An 18,513-nucleotide genomic window follows, 5' to 3' on the forward strand; every position below is an offset into this window, starting at 1 on the left:
ATGCTACTGCTGTTGCCTGCTACGGTACGGTACGGGCGAGCAACGGCAGTGTGAATGTAGCCTAAGTATTTTATGTACTGTATATCAGATGAAACCAGCCCTGAATAGCCATATCTCTTATGCCACCTTATGTCAATTTATGCCATTGCAAGGCACCAGCTAAAACTTACTATTAAACATTTATCTTTTCATCTTGTAATTTTTGTATTGTGTTTTATTGTATTTTTTGTTTAAATATTTGTAGCTATATTGATCAAAATGTAATATTTTATCAAAGGAATATCCCTTCAATGTACAAATATACAGCAGGATATTTCAGTATCGCATAGCTTCAATTGTATTGGGAAATACGTTCAATATATGTTAGTAGTATCATGATAAATTTTCCACTGAATGTGAAATCCTGATGAAGTGTTCAACAAGCCTTAAGGAAAATCTTCCATCATGATAAACCAGAGGCACATCCTGGCGATTTGACTGTGGTAATCTTCTTATATTTGTTATCCATGGCCTCCATCCATTTAAAGTAACTTTCAAAATTATGTTAATGAGCTTGAAGGGCTCCTGATGGGGTTACCAGAGTCCTTCTGTGCTGCAGATTCACAGGCTGTTACACTGTGCAGGATCACTTCCTCCTCTCCCACTGTATGCTGAAACTTCCTCTGCTGCATTGAGATTATATCAGGCAGAGGGAGTGGGAAGTGCAGAGGGAGCAGGGGGCACATGGTAGTTTTCCTTAAATGGAGTTGCCTAGCAGGAAAAAGTTCCAGCCAATCACTGTACCTACCTCAGCCAGTGATTGACGTTTGGGCGTTTTCAAGACAGGACCAGTAAATAGCTATACTGGACATGCATCAATATGGCAGCAGCAGCGGGTAAATGGTGAGCGAGTAATGTGTTTTAATTTTTAAGCTATGATGGAAAAAATCCATCTGAATAAACCCAGTAATAGCCCTGTAATCCGAAAGACTCTTCCCTTATGTCGCATTACTTCGCATTCCAGTTGTATGGTTTTCACACCAATAAGCCATAGTCAAGACATAACAACTATCTATTAACCTTCACTTATCAATTCTACAGCATTGTATAACTGATGTACTATCCCAACAACAGTCGTGATTAATTCAAATAATATTTTTAATAGTTATGTTTTCTATTTATTATTGATTTAAGAATGTATCTGCAAATCTCCCCCCCCCCCCTCCCTGACCTAACCCACCATGAATTTTGTTTATGTACCCCTCTTACCCTATTGGTTAAAACCTTTCTTTACTTTCTGCTATTGTATTCAGTCTTTTGTTTACTTGAAAAAGGAGTAGAATACCCCGAAACACGTTGTGTTTTAAAGACCTTGAATAAAAACTTTTAATATACCCATCTCTGAGTGCGCCATCCTTTTGGACCACAACGATAGACCGATATACTATATACAACGGACATCTTCATTACACTGTGGTTCAGATGTCTGGTAAAAGTGGACTCTGTAAAAGTGACATTGTAATTAAAATTTACTTTAGGCGGTGAGTAGAGGTCTGGAACATCACCTTTTGTTACTTTTTGACATGTGCACGAAATGACTTTTAGGTAAAATGAAATGTTCCAGTACTATAGACACAAAGGTTTCCCAAATTGCAGTGGTAGTGAATGCCCCCCATTGTCGTTTTAGTTTATATACAAAGTAGATGTCAGTGTTCAAGGGGTTAAAAAGCTGTCTGACATGCCAAAAGGTCATGGGTACCCTGCAGCAGCTGGGCCTGATAATTGGAAGCAGAGAAGTCAGAGCTATATGTAAAGGTAACGGCCCAGATCTGTAGTTCTCTCTCTCGCTGACACTCATGCCTTTATAGAGTGATCTAGACATTCCCTCACTCCTGTGTCCAACATCTGGAGAGACGTCACATCCTGTCAATCGAGACTCAGACACGGCTTAGAAATGCCCCATAGCTCTGCCGCCCAGAATTTCCAGACTGAAAGTGAAATACAATCAGGACCATTAAGCCAACTGCTAGAGACATGCTCCCCCTAATATCACTTTACTGAGATCTCTGGGTAAGGAGAGTGGCCGTTACTATGGGGCACTAGACTTCAAAATCCAATGTGTCCCACTAAAACCAGATTAGAACTGCAGGATATCCGACAAAATGTGGAGCTGAAAATAAAACTAGTCCTACAAACCCTGCGAGCTAGAACAGAATGGGAACATACAGTCCCCCGACACACCCTACCCAGAGCGAGAAGAAAATACAGGTTTCCTGTTCTAAACAAATCCATATTGGTTTGGGACCACGGCACAATTGCAACAATTCTCTGCCTCCTGTATGAACTCTGCTGATCCTCTAGTTCAGGATGACAGAGCGCTCTATTTCTGGAGTAATTCAATTTGTGCAGTTGGTGAAGTATAAGCCACACTCCTAAAATACTGGAACGGCATTGACCTTTCACTAAAGTTCCTGAGAATTGTTGGGTTGGGCCCAATGTATAAAATATGGAATATAGAATTTCAGTGGTTTTAGCTCCAAAATTCGGGAATGATTAATTTCTTCATATACATTAGGACAGTTGCTGCTTTTTTTTCTTTTTTTTTTTTTAATAAAGAGTCAATAATCCCCTAAATTAGATAATTCAAGAAACTTAAAGTGATTTTTGAGGCTATCAAATGAATAATCAGAAACCAGAGTGTTTGCTAACTAGATATCTTCACTTTTATACAACATAACCAACTACAGCATATTCTAAGTGGTACGTATCAAAATTACAAATCTTTATTAGAAAATACATGGGTCTGTACTTGCCCTAATTTTACTACCCTAGAAATCACCTAAACAATGATGTGTCCATGGGGCTTTGTTCATATGCACATTACTAAACATCGCGTGTTTTACTAAAATGCAGGTAAATTTCTCTTCATTGGATTATTTTAATAGAATGTAAATATAATAATTTTTATGATTTATAGTAATAATATGATATTTACAGAGTGGGACAAACCCTATAAGTTCAATGAAGTATTCCTAAACCATCCCTCCAAAACATCCCATATTCAGCAGAACAGCCCAGAATTTAGTGTAAAGTACTGCTCCAATCCCAATGATTTTGTCAGGACCAGTTGCCTATGCAATGTGTATAGCGATGTACTGACTCTTCCGTGATGGAACATCTCTTGAATTTATTGAAAAACTGAGATACTACAGATGTCTTATTCCTTTATTACAAATCAGATTACACAGTACATGACAATTTAGAAGAATTCATGACAGCGGTTGGTCAGGAGGAGTAGGAGCTTAAAACATTTAAATAGGTCTTCAGTATCAGAATTGTGGAGGTCCTACACTCAGTACCCCCACAGATTAGCTCTTCTCAGTATCAGAGAATAAAACAGGAATCAGACAGCTCCAGTCTCAGTATAGTGGTCATACTAGGTTAATACAGATAAGCTCCCTATGATTTAAAGGACATCTACCACCAGGATTAAGGATTGTAAACCAAGCACACTAACATACTAGTGTGTGCCCCCTCTGGCAGGATCCAATCTTCTTTTTGTTTCCTATGTCCTTGTTTTTAAGAAAAAAAAGCTTTAAAAAGTATGCAAATAACACCTTTGGAGCCTGGAGTCCCTCCGGCTCATTAGCATACACCAGTATGTCAGTGTGCTTGGTTTATAATCCCTTATCCTGGTGGTAGATGTCCTTTAAGTGGAAGCTAAACTGCAGTGACTTAGTTCAGCCACTACACAGAGAATAGAAATGTTTTCTTCTTGTTCCTTCATATGTTTTTCAGCTACTATAACATATGATCCTTGGGGTTGTTGGCTATCAGACCCTATTCTTAACTTAGTTTTTCAATATTTGTTTAGAAAAACCCCTATAAGTCAGTCGGAAATGAATTTGTTCTTTGTTGCAATGAATAGATGTTACCTTTAGTACACAGAATGACTGCAGGTTATAATGAATGTTATATAATCAGCCTATTGTTTATTCTTATTATTATGTTCTTATAACAGGGTTATTAGTATCTTTATATAACTCCAAAGATGAAACAAAAACTATTTTGTTATTTTCCAAGAAAAGCCAGAAGTCTTGGTAAAGCTCGGAACATTCTGATGAACCGGTCCGGTCTGATACACTACGGGGATGGGATCATTTCTTGGTATCAGTATGGTTGCACCTCATTAAATGCTGTAATAATAGGTCCAGGACATGTGTTATGTACAGTCTCACTTGGTCACTTGGAGGTTTTGCTCTTTATGGCCAGACACTTGTGATGCCATAGTGGTGTGATAATAAGCCTATATACAAGTAAGCACACTTTACAGTGTACGACACCTGTGTTGAATAAGACCTTTATGTCCGAGACAGCAATAAATACAGGAAGTTCTGATTTCTAAAGGAGATGCACTAAAGTAGCTTGAATTGGAGTCGTAAAGTTGTCTGTAGAGGGAGGGGGGTCCTTCCTGAATGTTTATGGTGGTGGGAATAGGACTTATGGGGGGGAGGGAAGTTCATAGTGAATTACCGGCTGGCCAAAAGGAACACTAGAAAGACTGCCAGGTCAGATGTGAGGTTCAAGGGGAGATAGTGACAACCAAGCAGGAGGCTGGGAACGGCCATTAATCACTGGTCATGGAGGGATATTTGTGAAAGCTACTGACAAAATAGCCTAAATGTGGAAAGACCAGATGGGGGTTATTGGGCTGTTCTCTGATTAATAGGGTCACATGGTGCTATATTAACATCTTCTGGAAAATACAAAAAAAAATGGTCAATTAATAGAATTTAGTTGCAAGTCAAATTTTGTTACGATTTAATGTTGCAACAGTCATTTTACTGATATGGACATTTCTTAAAGGGTTTTGGCAGTAAATACACATGTCCCCTGTCTATGGGGATCATTTCTTGTCTCAAAACAAAGGAATCCTGAGAATAGGGAACAGCATGCTTGGACAGTGCAACATTAACCTTCCATAAAAGTAGATATTGGGGGCCAAACAATCATACATCCGGAGATCAAATGATTTAGAAACTCACAAAGATAAATAGTCTCATGCCCAAAGGTGGAATGAGAGTGAATAGTAGATATTAGTAAAATCACCAGTATTGTGGTATATTTATGTATTGCTGATTTTAGGGAATTGGTGTTCCCCCGGGCAGAGGCGTGAAGCTGCCAAACAAAATCAGTACCAGACCCCCCCAACTACAGTTCTGGACCATATCCATGGGGAAGAGTTACTTGTAGGGCTCCCTAAAGCTCCTGGACCAAGATACCACTGCACCCTCTACAGACCCAGCTGCTTTTTGGCTGCAGCATCTTGAATACTGACCAGATTATACACTATTACAGTGATGGCAAACGTTTTGGGGACAGAGTGCCCAAGCTACAACCAAAACCCACTTGTATCCCGCAAAGTGCCAACATGACAAAGCAGTAACTTATTGATCCCTGCTGTATCACAGGTTTTAAACGTATCGGTGTCCTGAGTTCACCAATACAATAGAAAGATGGAGAAATTTGGATTGTAGCTTCCCTCCAGGTTCCCCTGAAGAGGAAGAATCAGGTAACCCAGTGCAGGAGCTCCAATGACAATTCATCGCTATCCACACCTTCTGGCTACTCCTGTAGTCCTGGCAGCCAAGGATGTCACTTTAAAATAGTGCTGAGCATGGTGCGTCCTGAGTTGTATTGGACTACCGGAGAAAGCCTTGAGTCGTATCTGGCAAACTTTGTGTTGGGGTGAGGACTTGGGTGCCCACAGAAAGGGCTCTGAGTGCCACCTCTGGCACCCGTGCCATAGGTTCGCCACCACTGCACTATTACATATAAAGAAAATTGCATCGTAAAGTGGTCTTGTTGGTAGGAGGTCTTATTGATGAAGATGGCCAATATGTATTAAATATAGTGGAATAAAAACGTGTATAGTGGAATAAAAACGTGTATAGTGGAATAAAAACGGGTGGTCTTCTCATAGAGAGGGCTTTTTAAAGAGGTTTTACTGTACAAGCAAGAGATTAAAATTTGTCATTTTGATAAGGGGTGGTCTGCTCGAGAAAGTGGACTCCAGGAGACGTCTGACAAAAGTAGATGTTAAGTTGAGCCTGCTATGATATTTTTCAATATTGTTGCCCAATCCCCTTGATACCAACTCTAATACTATCCTGTTTCCTGCAGTGGGAGCAGACGTTCCAACACTGTGATGATGATCTAAGCATTATCTCATATGTTTTAGGTGTTCACCATTTGTTTCGTATCTTTATCAGATTCCAATAGAATGTGGAATTCTCAAAATTTAAGCCATAGACTGTAGACAGCTTTCGTTTAGACACTTGCTCAGCTGACAGCCGTCTCTGCTCACTTTCTCATACACATGCTTGCACACAACCTGTATTGGATGGATTTTTTTCAGCTACACAAACTATGGAAGTATGTAACATACATTTTTAAGGGAGAAGGATTCTACTACAGTCCAATGGCATAAAAAGATAGGGTAGTTAATATCCAAGGGAAGTTTGGAGGTCCCTATCAGGAGCGGATTAAAATGGCCATTGACCCTGGGCTGCATGAAGATTGTGGGCCATTTCACGTCTACATATTTAATAGTATTCTCTTCCTTCATATGGTACTAGAATAAAGCTACTTAGGGGTCCCTTCTGTTCACTTTTAGTTCTGCAGTTTGTGTATGTGTTGAGGATTTCATGGCTGGAGGTCCTTCACTTTATCTGTAGTGGGCAGTATCAAACTTAGTGAATGGTTCACTAGGTCCCCTAGAAGCCTTTACTATAATACACTACTGCCCCCCATACTTATACATATACAATGGTTGGCCAGTCCCAACCCTAATATCAGGCAGTTGATATCATCCATGTACATAAAATATCCACATGTACATAAAGGATCATCCCAAGCCCATCTTGGAACACTTATATTTAAAGGGAACATGTCAGCAGAAATTGACCTAATATACCCCTACCAGTATGTTATCAAACAGCTGAACATCTTTTAGATCATGACTGCTTCGTGGCCCAGCGTGGTGGCATCGTCCAGAAAATCATCTTTGAAGTGACATGTAATTTGGTTGTACAAAGTCAAGGAGACGGAGAGTTTAACACTGAAGACAAGCTTTCCTCACTTCAGAAGGCCCTCTTCACTGTAATTGATGGACACATCACTAACCAGATCTACTTCATTTTGAGGTGAGGAGAGCTTGACTTCAATGCTGATCTCTCCGCCTCCATGACTTTATACAACTAATTTACAACTCTCTTCAAAGTTGATTTTCTAAATGATGCCACCACTCCGAGCCATGAAAGAAACATGATCTAGAAGGTGTTAATAAGCTAATTAATGATTAATTACCTACATTTCTGATGACAGGTTCCCTTTATAATAGTTCAGGTTCCTGAATATAAAAGTAGCTCTAATTCATAAAAGAACCTCCAAAACGTTGCATGGAAATATATGTGTGAACTCAAGAAAAGTAATTATTCTCTAAATCTTTATTATCTTCATTAAGTTTTCTACTTTCCTAATGGATTTGTTATTTCGTTGAGAATAATGATGTCTGAGGCAACATTTGCTTGTTGTGCTATCATGGCTAAACCCTACACAGCTCTCCAATGAGAATTATTTTCTCAGAATTCTCATTTGTGCTTCTCCTCTCTTTTTTCTCCAGGAAATGTATGACTAAGTCTAAGTCTGCTATTGCATGAAGTACCATTGTGCATGGATTCACTTCTATTGGGCTTTAGAAGATCAGCGCCCCGGTAAGTCATTTTTTTTCCAATTAGTCCCTCCAAAGGAATTCATAACCTATCCAAGTTGGGTTTGGAGTTACAGGAGATCCAACCATTGGGACCCCAGCGATCTGAAACGTATCTCTACCCTGTGGATAAGAGATCAGTTTCTCTTTTAGGACAACCCTATTAGTAACACAAAATTAGAAGAGTTGGGTTTATATGGAATATGTATAACCGTTCATTTCAGATCTTGTTTTTTTATTGGGATAACCGGATTGAATTGCATTCGCTGCACATGAAGAACAGGCTCAACCACCTACATTTACAAAACACGTCTCGCCTCCTCTAAACACATTCACGCTTGAGTTGGTACGGCTTTGTGTCTGCCTTTTGCCATATATATAGACTGAAATGAATGCTTTCCTGTTTATATCTTCCGAGTCGTTGTTTTAGGTTCCGTCTTTACATATTTACAGTATATTTGCCTCTTTTTATATTTATGTCTTCATCTTAAGTACTGATATGGACCACGCTGCCATCTTGTCGTGGCTTGTTACTATTTATGGAGGAGTGGGGTCAGGAAGGGTGGAGGTAAGTAGTTGTGCTGGAACTTACACCAGTATGACTGACAACTGGCGTGACTGATACAGTATACTGGACAGGATTGCATGCAGCTGGCCTTCACATTGAACTTCTATTGTTTTTAATACAAGAAGCATACTTGGAATGCTATCATTGCTGTTTTCTTACCTCTGACAGCGAAAAAGATTGATGAGACTGTCCAAGTCATTGATGCATGGGAAAAGACTACGGATAGTAAACTATTGTCAGGTTTCTGGAACTGAACACGCACTTCCAGCCAAATTAAGATACACACATATATATATATATATATATATATATATATATATATATAATGAAGGTGGTTCACACCAAAACGTCGCCACTATTTCAATAAACTTCTCCCTTTGGAATTTTGGAGTGCTGCCTACACTTTATTCAACTTTATATATATATACTCACACAAACAAATGACACACCTATACGTCAGGTGTCCTTAAGTGGGGGACTGCCTGAGATGTTCCCCGACTTAAGAACACCCGACTTAGAGACGGCCCTTAGTTATAGACAGACCTCTGGATGTAATTTACTGTACTTTAACCCCAGGATACAATCATCTGCTGAGTTATTAAATGTGTATGCAAATAAGCTTTATTGTTAACCCTTGTTCTTATGGAATGTTGGCTGGGGTTACACTTATAAAATATACAGTTCCGACTTACATACAAATTCAACTTAAATAGGACCTGTCATGCGAAATAAAAACTTCATTTAAAACTGTTTTAAAAGTATTTCCCTTATCCCTAAATTGGTCATTTCAATGGCTGCAATGTATGAAAAATCTGTTTGTAAACTTATATGCAACTCGCCTGATGTGAGTCCAAGTGAAGCCCTGCATATTCATGAGTTACTTGCACTGCTCTGCCGCCTTGCTCTGATATGATTTTCTGTTATGATATTTTACTGTATGAAACATTGAGAGAAAGAGCTCATTGGGCACTTAAAGTCACGTGACCAGGATGACATCATCTAAGGTCCTGTTACATCTGCATCATCTACCCCATGTATATCTGATCACATGAAATCACAGCATGTCTCCATGGAGGACGAGGAGGAGAAGAATTCCATGGAGGCTGCTGGGATTTCATGAGATTCGATATATGCATGTTGTATAGTTTGTTAATGTTAGGAGGTAAAAGGACATGTTATTATGTCACCCTGGTCACCTGACATGCTGAGAAGCGGCTTCAGACATGGGGAGATGTAGATGGGAAGGGCTGTACGAGCAAGACAAGCCTTCTCTGATGCCAGGGAATATAAAGTTGATTTATGTGAATGTAAGAGAAACAATTTATAGCTAAAAGAAAGGTATCAGTTATTTAATAGGAGTCTATAGGAAGCTGTCACTAGATGCATATGTGAAAATGTGGTGACAGGTTCTCTTTATGAACAAACCCATAGAACCTATCCTGTACATCAGTGTTCCTGATCATCAGGAGCACCTGGTCCTGGTCCTGGGTCAAACTCTGGTCCTTGGAAAAAATCTATGCCCACAGTTGGTCCCTGGGAAAAAAAAGGTTGGGGACCACTGCTGTACCTAACCCGGGGACTGCCTGTAGTAGTAGGGATTAGTTACATCTTGGGTTACTCAAAGGACATCTACCATCAGATTTTCTTGCTCGTTATAATTGCCAGGGGATAACATCACTTTTTGTATGTTCAGGAAAGGACAGATTATCTTAAAAAGACTTTATAAAAATATTTAAATTAGCCAGCGGGGCTCCGGCCTACGTCACCAGAGCGCCCATCGACTCCGCCACCTGATAATATATGCACGCCCCCTCCTTGTCCACTCAAATTACCAACATCCAGGGGTCCGTTTGTAACTAGGGATTGTCTGTAAGTCAGGTGTTCTTAAGTAGGGGACCACCTGTATACATACATATGCCCCTCGGTTCGGTTTTGCGGTACCTAGAAATAGGTTCTGTATGTTTGTTCTTAAGTTGAATTTGTATATAAGTCGGGACCATATACTTTATAATTGTAACCCAAGCCAAATTTTTTTGGGTTTCTGTGACAATTGGATTTTAAAAATGTTGGATTGTCATTAGATCCAGGATTAACAATAAAGCTTAATATCAGACAACTTTAATAACTGTTATAGCTGTTTATTATAGTCTAAGGCTAAAGTACAGTAAATGACCAATTACCAGAGGTCCGTTTGTAACTAGGGGTCGTCTGTAAGTCAGGTGTTCTTAAATAGGGGACCACCTGTATATATACATATGCCCCTAGGTTCGGTTTTGCGGTGCCTAGAAATAGGCATTGACAAAACGAAATGTATTAGTAATGTATTAGTGCATCAGACAGAACTAATCGTGGCTCTATGTTATGATACCAGTATGAACAGTGCCTTGGGCTGCCTTCACATGATGCTTATAATGTACATTCATATATGTATTTTTTAGCTTTCGTGTTTTCTCATTAATTTCATATGATTTCTCCCATGGAAAGTTACATTTCTCATGTTGTAGACATCAAATCAATTAAAAAAAAAAACAGCCAAAGACATAAATTAAATCAATAATTAATTAAAACTCTCCCTTCAATTGTGAAATAATATGTTAGGTGATTACTAATAGGTCGGCATATTAATTGCTGTTATAGAAGAGCCATATGTTTCACAGCACATCACACACCTACAATTAGCCGGTATATAAATCTACGAGCCGCCTTTGTATATTCACGCCATGCGTCAGTCCTGAGGTAAAAAAACATGGCCGACGGGATCTTTTTTTTTTTTAAGCATTGCCGGGTTTGCAGCCCAGTTCTGATGAAACACTCATTATGGTCTCTAAAGAGAACTTGGACGACTAAACAGATTGTTGAATATGTTTAAGATTGCTTCAATTTCCTGTGTTTTTGCAAAAATGTATTTTTTGGAAAGGCTGGTGCTGGCAGCTCAGGCAGTAGTGGGGTCAGTCTGAGAACAGTAAAGTGGTCGGAGGGGTATGTGAGGGGTGCTGAGGTTCGGATTTCGATGTAGAATATACAGGGGGATTTCATCCTATACATCGTATTGATAACTGCTTAAATGGGGCACATGTTGCCCAGGTAAGAGGTTGGACCTCCATTCCGGGTGTCACTCAACTTTCATGAGCAGCAAATCTGCTTTATGAGGCATTTTTTCTTTTATTCTAGGGAGAAATATTCTCTAATAGATACCAGACCTGCATGTTTTGCTGTCTCAGGGATGCCATAATTTCTGGGACAGCACAGCAGAGATCATTGTATTCCATTTAGTAAAGTACAACTTCCCGTGAAGTGCGAGCGGAGGCCTCGGGTTCTGGGAAAGAGTTGTGTTTGGTGGAGTTAGTAAATTATCACTAGACTACGGCGCAGTATATTCTATATGTAGCCTGCGGAGTCCCTCCATTTGAAGCTCTGCCTAAAGAAAACAGTGTGTTTTGGAACAGCTGCTCTGTATGTTACGAGAGGGGGGGGGGAGCTGGTATTACAGCGTATTCTAACTTAGGTTTTTACCCCCACCTCCCTGGCAAACTCCATCCACACCGCCCCTCCCATCCTGCTCCTCCTAGGTTCAATGGAAGGACACTATGTTGAAAACCCCTCCTCTGTTAATGAGACCAGTACAGAACTCCGCCACTTGGACTAGCGCTGAAAGAGTTAAGCTAGCGCTCATTGAGTGATTTGCTCCCTCTGCAGGTGACAAAAGGGTATGACATCCCTATACGATCGGATGCAGATCTGGAAATGCGTTAGCTTCGAGCTTTCCTTTCCATCTACAGACAGTCCCGGGGTTATGTACAAGATAAGAACAAACCTTTTAAATCTAAGTTGAATTTGTATGTATGTCGAAACTGTATATTTTATAATTGAAACTCCAGACAACATTTTTTGGTGACCCAGTGAAAATTGGAATTTCAAAATTTTTTGCTGTAATGGGACCATGAATGATCAATAAAGCTTCATTACAGACACCTTACAGCTGATCATTGCAGTCTGGGACTAAAGTAATGTATCCAGAGAGCTTCACCAGAGGTCACGATGGGCAGAGGGGTCCGTCTGTAACTATGGGTCGTCTGTAAGTCGGGTGTCCTTAAGTAGGGGGCCGCCTGTATAAACTATACTGACTTGAATATCTATATATCCTGTAAATAAATATTGATATTATAATATAAAGAGTTTATGTTCAAGTCAAGTTTTTTCTTTATAAAATCACTCGGAATATGTATTAAAATTGGCAAAAAGAAAAACTTTTTTATTATTCTTATTTTTATACCACAGGGTAACCAATCACAGCACTGTTTTCTTTTTTCATGCTGCTTTAGAAAGAGGAAAAAATGTATTTTGTAAACTTGCACATTAATGTTACATGCAAAAATACCAGAATGCCAACATAAATTTAACAGAACCTTTGTATGTTAATGAGATGTGTCATTATTAATAAAAGAGATTACATTTCTTTGGGTTAAAGAATATTTCCTAAAATAGCAAAAAACAAAAGCAATACTAACCCTTTACCAAACACCAATACTGCAGACGCTACCCCGCAGTCCCCCTGGTCATAAGTTACAAGTGCCCCCACTACAAGTCTACCTCCGGCATCAAGGCGTTCCAAGCATTGATGGTAGGGGTGCTGTAGTAGTCACTTACCAGCTTGCTGTATTCCAAAAACAGTGCCACATCTGTCTATAGGTCATGTCTGGTATTGCAGCTGAACTACCATGAAGTATAAGCGGCTGAGCTGCATTAGCACATTTAGCTTCTAAATAGTTATGACAGGGATTTTGGAATCCACAGTAATATTTTATAAATCTGAACAACCCCCTTTATTAATAATAATGTATTTATTTATTAATAGAGTACAATTAAGTCTAAGTTCACACCACTGTTCAAACCTCCGCTCCTTACCTCCATTAAAAAAAGTAAAGAATGGAGTATTAACGTATCAGTTAAAAATCCCATTGAAATCAATGTGAATTTTATGTCATCCATTATGGTCAGTTTGGCAGGTGTCAGTTATCCATGAATTTAAAAAAAACTATTTTTCCGTTAAAAAAATGCATGGATAAGGGATACCTGCCTAAACGTAACATAACATGATGACATAAAATTTACACTGATGTCAATGGGATTTAATTGATATGCTAAACCTCCAGGATCGGAGATTTGAACAGTGGTGTGAACTTAGCCTTAATCGTGCTCTATTAATAAATAAATGATTATTAATAAAGGGGGTTGTAATTTTTTACTTTTTTTAACAGGGGTAAGGAAGGTAGATTTGAATGGAAGTGTGAACATAGCCTTAATCAGTGTTATATTGCTTACAAAACTGTCTAGACAAAACTAGACAGAACTGATACGTGTGAAAAAAGGACCTTGTCCGTGTGCGCTCACAATCCATATGGGAGAGTAGATGGAGACACGAGGTGAGGGAGCAGAGCATATTGTGTGTTGTAGGCGATTCTAACAGGTGGGTTTTAAAGTTACGTTTCTTGGTTTTGGAGTTGGGGGACAGTCTGATGTGTTTGAGTAGAGAATTCCAGAGTATGGGGGAAGCACGGGAGAAGTTCTTGTGACAGTTGTGAGAAGCACAGATAGATTGAGGGAAGCTCTGAGACCATGGGGGTTATTCATAAACGCTCTTCTAGTGGTTTTGCGCCAAAAACAGTGTCTAAAATGCCTTGCACCTTAGTTATCAAGGCTTTAAGACTGTTTTTTGGCAGTTTCCCGACTTGTCCAATTAAGGGGACCTGGCCTCCGTGCGATGGTCATGGTCTTGTGAGAAAGGGCCGTGGCTTGCGGTAATTTGGTCGTGCGCCCAAAATAAACTAACTAAAAGTAGGTCTAAAGTAGGTACCGACAGTCTTATACTGCACCAGAATTCATCATCACAGTGATAATTTGATAAATCTGGTGCAGCAAAAGACAAGTGTTTTCCATCTAGAAACTGGCGGAACCTGAGTCACATTGTTACATTCCACCCCATGTGTATGATGGTATTGATTGAGATGTATTTCATGGACAGGTTCTGATTGTGTTGTTAAAATTTTTGACTTTGCTGATAGAAATTGAAGGGGTTCAAGGAGTCCTACTTTGTCTTCCCAAATCAGAAGCTTGTTGAACCTCCCCAATCCACACCACAAGACATGGAATTGAAATGGTAATGTTTATTTCCTCTCAAATAAAGATGCAGTTTAACAGATTACTGACTATAGGGATATCATTCTGGCTTCGACATTTACAAATAAACAGATTTTCCTCGGATCAGGAAAATTGTTTCCATATTAGCCAAGTAGTGCTCAGCTATTCCCCATAATGGAGATTCCCTTCCAATCATCATTTACACATTACAGATATAGAGATTACAGACCAGAGGATTAGAATGTGAGGCAGACAATGATTGGAATTGATGGATCCAATAATTTGCATGCAGCAATTTTTTTTGGAATATCTTACATTCTAGATATCATAAAAAAGATTGCTCGTCAGCCCAACTCTTCACACCCAAATAGGAAATCAGTTTCTAAATTTGAAGCAGAAAAGAATCAGAGGAATTAATTACAAAAATTACACGTTACTTATGTTTACATGTGGAAGATGTAGACCAGAGGTTTCTTCAATTGTGTCATTTATCTGAATGGAGTTTAGAGGAATCTATGCACGTACTGCAGAAACAATCCCATGAATAGAACAAAAATTACTGCAGCAAATCTGCCTCGTGTGAACAGAACCTTGAACATAGTGCAGCAAATTGTTATGTACATGTGAATGTGATCCATGATTTTTCGTTAGTAGGTAGAAATTAGTGAATTTGCTGATATTCAATTCTTAGTAGCCGCCACAAATTTTTCGAAAGATTCAGTTTGGGTATAAATCTATTATTTGTCTGAACTGATATTGCTCCAATTGTCCTGCAAATTGGTATATAACCCCTTCGAAACCTCCAAAAGATGTTTTATGAAAAGCTCCTATCTCAATTCATTAATTTCTACTATTTTTTTTCATTTTCCTTTGCCTGCCCCCCCCCTCCCAACATCTGGGATTAATGGCCGCTGTGACTAGCTGCAATTTTAAAAGATTAGTCGGAAGCAAAGCAGTAAAGACTCTCTTCAATGCCTAAAAATCTGTAGACCCATACTGATTCTACACACCAACAAATCGATTTGTTCATTTCTACTTTTAGTACACAGATGTCTTATACACATTAGTATCATGGTAGATAAGGTTGAAAAAAGACTCAAGTTGATCAAGTTCAACCCTCTAAGATAAAATTAGACAAAATTCCATCACACGTGTGCAGGGGACTATCCAAATCATACACAAAAAAAAATTCCTTTATTTATATAGCGCACACAGAATACGCAGCGCTACACAGAGCTTGCCAAATCAGTCCTTGTCCCCAATGGGCCTCACAATCTAAACAACCTACCAGTAGGTTTTGGAGTGTGGGAGGAAACCGGAGGACCCGGAGGAAACCCACGCAAACACAGTGAAAAAAACATTTAAAGGAAATCTGCCATCTGTTTTTATGCATCATGAAACAAACATACCTTGAGAATGCTGTAGCAACACTGATGCAGAAACATACCTTCTTTAATCCCTGAACCGAGTGGTTTTGCTCAAAAAAATAATTATAACATTCAGGACCTTGGGAAAGCTGGGTGCAGACTGTGTTCCATATATAAAAGAGCGGCCTGAACTGTCCAGACAGAACTAATCAACCCGAGTTGGATGACTCATATACAGCAGCTGGGGGATGGTGCAGCGATTAATTACTTCTGCCTCTCAGAGACAACGCATTGATGACATATTCTCGGCTTATGCTGGGCAGGACAAGGTTGAAGCAGTGCTTAATTAGGGTGAGGAGAGTGCTGGGGCAGCCACAGGAGTGACAGAGCCTCATTATCATAATTTTATCATTGTTTTTTCAGCAAAACCACTCAGTTCAGTCATTAAATAAGATATGTTTCTGCATCAGTGTAGCTGCAACATTCTCAAGATTTGTTAAGGATTTCTTTTAAGGATGAAGACTTATACTATGTACAAGTTGGATGAGCATTTTGGCTGTCCTTGTGCAAGTTTAGCTGTCCATTAACCGGTTCGCGACCGCCCGCCGTGTATTCACGGCGGCGGCCGCGCTGCATGGAGAGGGCTCACGGGCTGAGCCCTCTCCATAGCCGGTAAGTCTTTGCTGCATATTGCAGCACCGATCGCGGGTGTTTTTACAGCGTGGGCTGCCGGCAAAGCTGCCGGCAGCCTCAAACAGATAGCGGCGCATGGGCGCCGCCATCTTACCTGGGATCGCCGCTCCCCGTGACGTCATCGGGGGGCGGCGATCCGTCTCCATGGTAGCCTCGGGTCTTCCGAAGACCCGAGGCTATTTCGTTTTAACCCCTTCATTACAATGTGCTGATAGCACATTGTAATGAATGAGGAAGAAAATCCCCATATACTGCCATACTGTAGTATGGCAGTATATGATAGGATCGATCAGACAACCTAGGGTTAAAGTACCCTAGGGAGTCTGAAAAATAGTATAAATAAAAATAAAAAAAAGTTTAAAAAAAAAAAATTATAATAAAAAAACCTAAAATTTCAAATCGCCCCCCTTTCCCTAGAACTGACATAAATATAAATAAACAGTAAAAATCATAAACACATCAGGTATCGACGCGTCCGAAAATGCCCGATCTATCAAAATATGATAACGGTTTTTCAATGCGTTTAACCCCGTAACGGAAAATAGCGCCCAAATTCGAAAATGGCACTTTTTTTGCCATTTTGAAAAATCTAAAAAAATCTATAAAAAGTGATCAAAAGGTCGTACAGTCCTAAAAATGATATAATTGAAAATATTATCAAATTTCGCAAAAAATGACACCACCCACTGCTCCGTACACCAAAGTATAAAAAAGTTATTAGCGCCAGAAGTTGGCAAAATCAAAAAAAATATTTTTGTACAGGAGGTTTTAATTTTTGTAAATGTATGAAAACATTATAAAACCTATACAAATTTGGTATCCCCTTAATCGTACCGACCCAAAGAATAAAGTAGACATGTCATTTGGGGCACTCAGTGAAAGACGTAATATCCAAGCCCACAAGAAAATGGCGCAAATGCTTTTTTTCACCATTTTCATTGCATTTGGAATTTTTTTCCCACTTCCGAGTACATGGCATGGAATATTTAATACCATCATTATGAAGTGCAATTTGTTCCGCAGAAAACAAGCTGTCACACAGCTCTTTACGTGTAAAAATAAAAAAGTTATAGATTTTTGAAGGTGGGGAGTGAAAAATGGACATGAAAAAACAGAAAAGGGCCCGGTCCTTAACCGGTTAAAATAAAATGTCAATCAGTTTTATGTGTTCAGGAACCAACTAATTCATGGGACCCTTTTCACTTTTCCAATGGTAGAAATTGGGAGAGCTAAGGATTGGGCAGTTGTATTTCTATAACCCAATCTTCTTGTTCTTTGGTTAAAAGAGACTATTTGTACATGAACAGGGCAGGGCAAGCCAAAGTTTTCCACCAAAAAAGCGCTCAATTTACAGAAACATAGAGCATGTGGTTGGTTTTCTAGGACCATAGAAGACAACAAAGAGGTTGTGATTCTACATAGACAGACTCATAACTATTATGTCTTTCTCTCACGGTGAGGATTCAATTATCCGCTTTAAAATACCGCTTTAAAGAAGAATGACTTGTATGGTCAATATCTGTGAGTTTTTATGTTCTCTCTGTGTTTGCATGGGTTTCCTCCGGGTCTTCTGGTTTCCTCCCACACTACCTAACAACATACTGGTAGGTTGATTAGATTGTGAGCCCCATTGGGGAAAGGGACCGATTTTGCAAGCTCTGTGTGGCGCTGCGTAATCTGTGTGCGCTATATAAATAAAGAATTATTATTATTATCATAGTGACGCAACGCACCTCAACACCTGGTAACCAGCATACATGGTCACTCTACTTAATGGTATCTTCCAAACCAAAACAAAAACTTTTTTGCTATGAGCTATGTTGAAATCAAATCCGTATATATACCATGGAACATATGAATAACACTTAAACCAAAAAGAAAAAAGTTCCAGAAAAAAATATTTGAACGTTAATAAATTTTATTATAGAAAAAATCTAAAAGCAACATATATGTACACACAAATTGATGGACTACTGTGCCCGGCGGAGTATACCCCG

At 39.3% G+C, this 18,513-nt stretch overlaps 1 protein-coding gene and 1 long non-coding RNA gene across 2 annotated transcripts in view; one reads left to right on the plus strand and one right to left on the minus strand.

Annotated features, from left to right (window-relative positions):
• RARG (retinoic acid receptor gamma) overlaps positions 1–18,513 on the minus strand; it is a 122,801-nt gene that overhangs the window by 44,128 nt on the left and 60,160 nt on the right. The gene's annotated exons all lie outside the window — the stretch shown is intronic.
• The window catches only part of LOC140117675 (uncharacterized), a 37,211-nt gene that overhangs the window by 3,417 nt on the left and 15,281 nt on the right, over positions 1–18,513 (plus strand). Inside the window, exon 2 of the long non-coding RNA XR_011853057.1 lies at positions 7,664–7,754. This is a non-coding gene — a long non-coding RNA (uncharacterized lncRNA). The remainder of the gene's footprint in view (positions 1–7,663; positions 7,755–18,513) is intronic.

The sequence above is a fragment of the Engystomops pustulosus genome, chromosome 2 (genome assembly GCF_040894005.1).
Source record: "Engystomops pustulosus chromosome 2, aEngPut4.maternal, whole genome shotgun sequence".
Classification (NCBI taxonomy): Eukaryota; Metazoa; Chordata; class Amphibia; order Anura; family Leptodactylidae; genus Engystomops; species Engystomops pustulosus.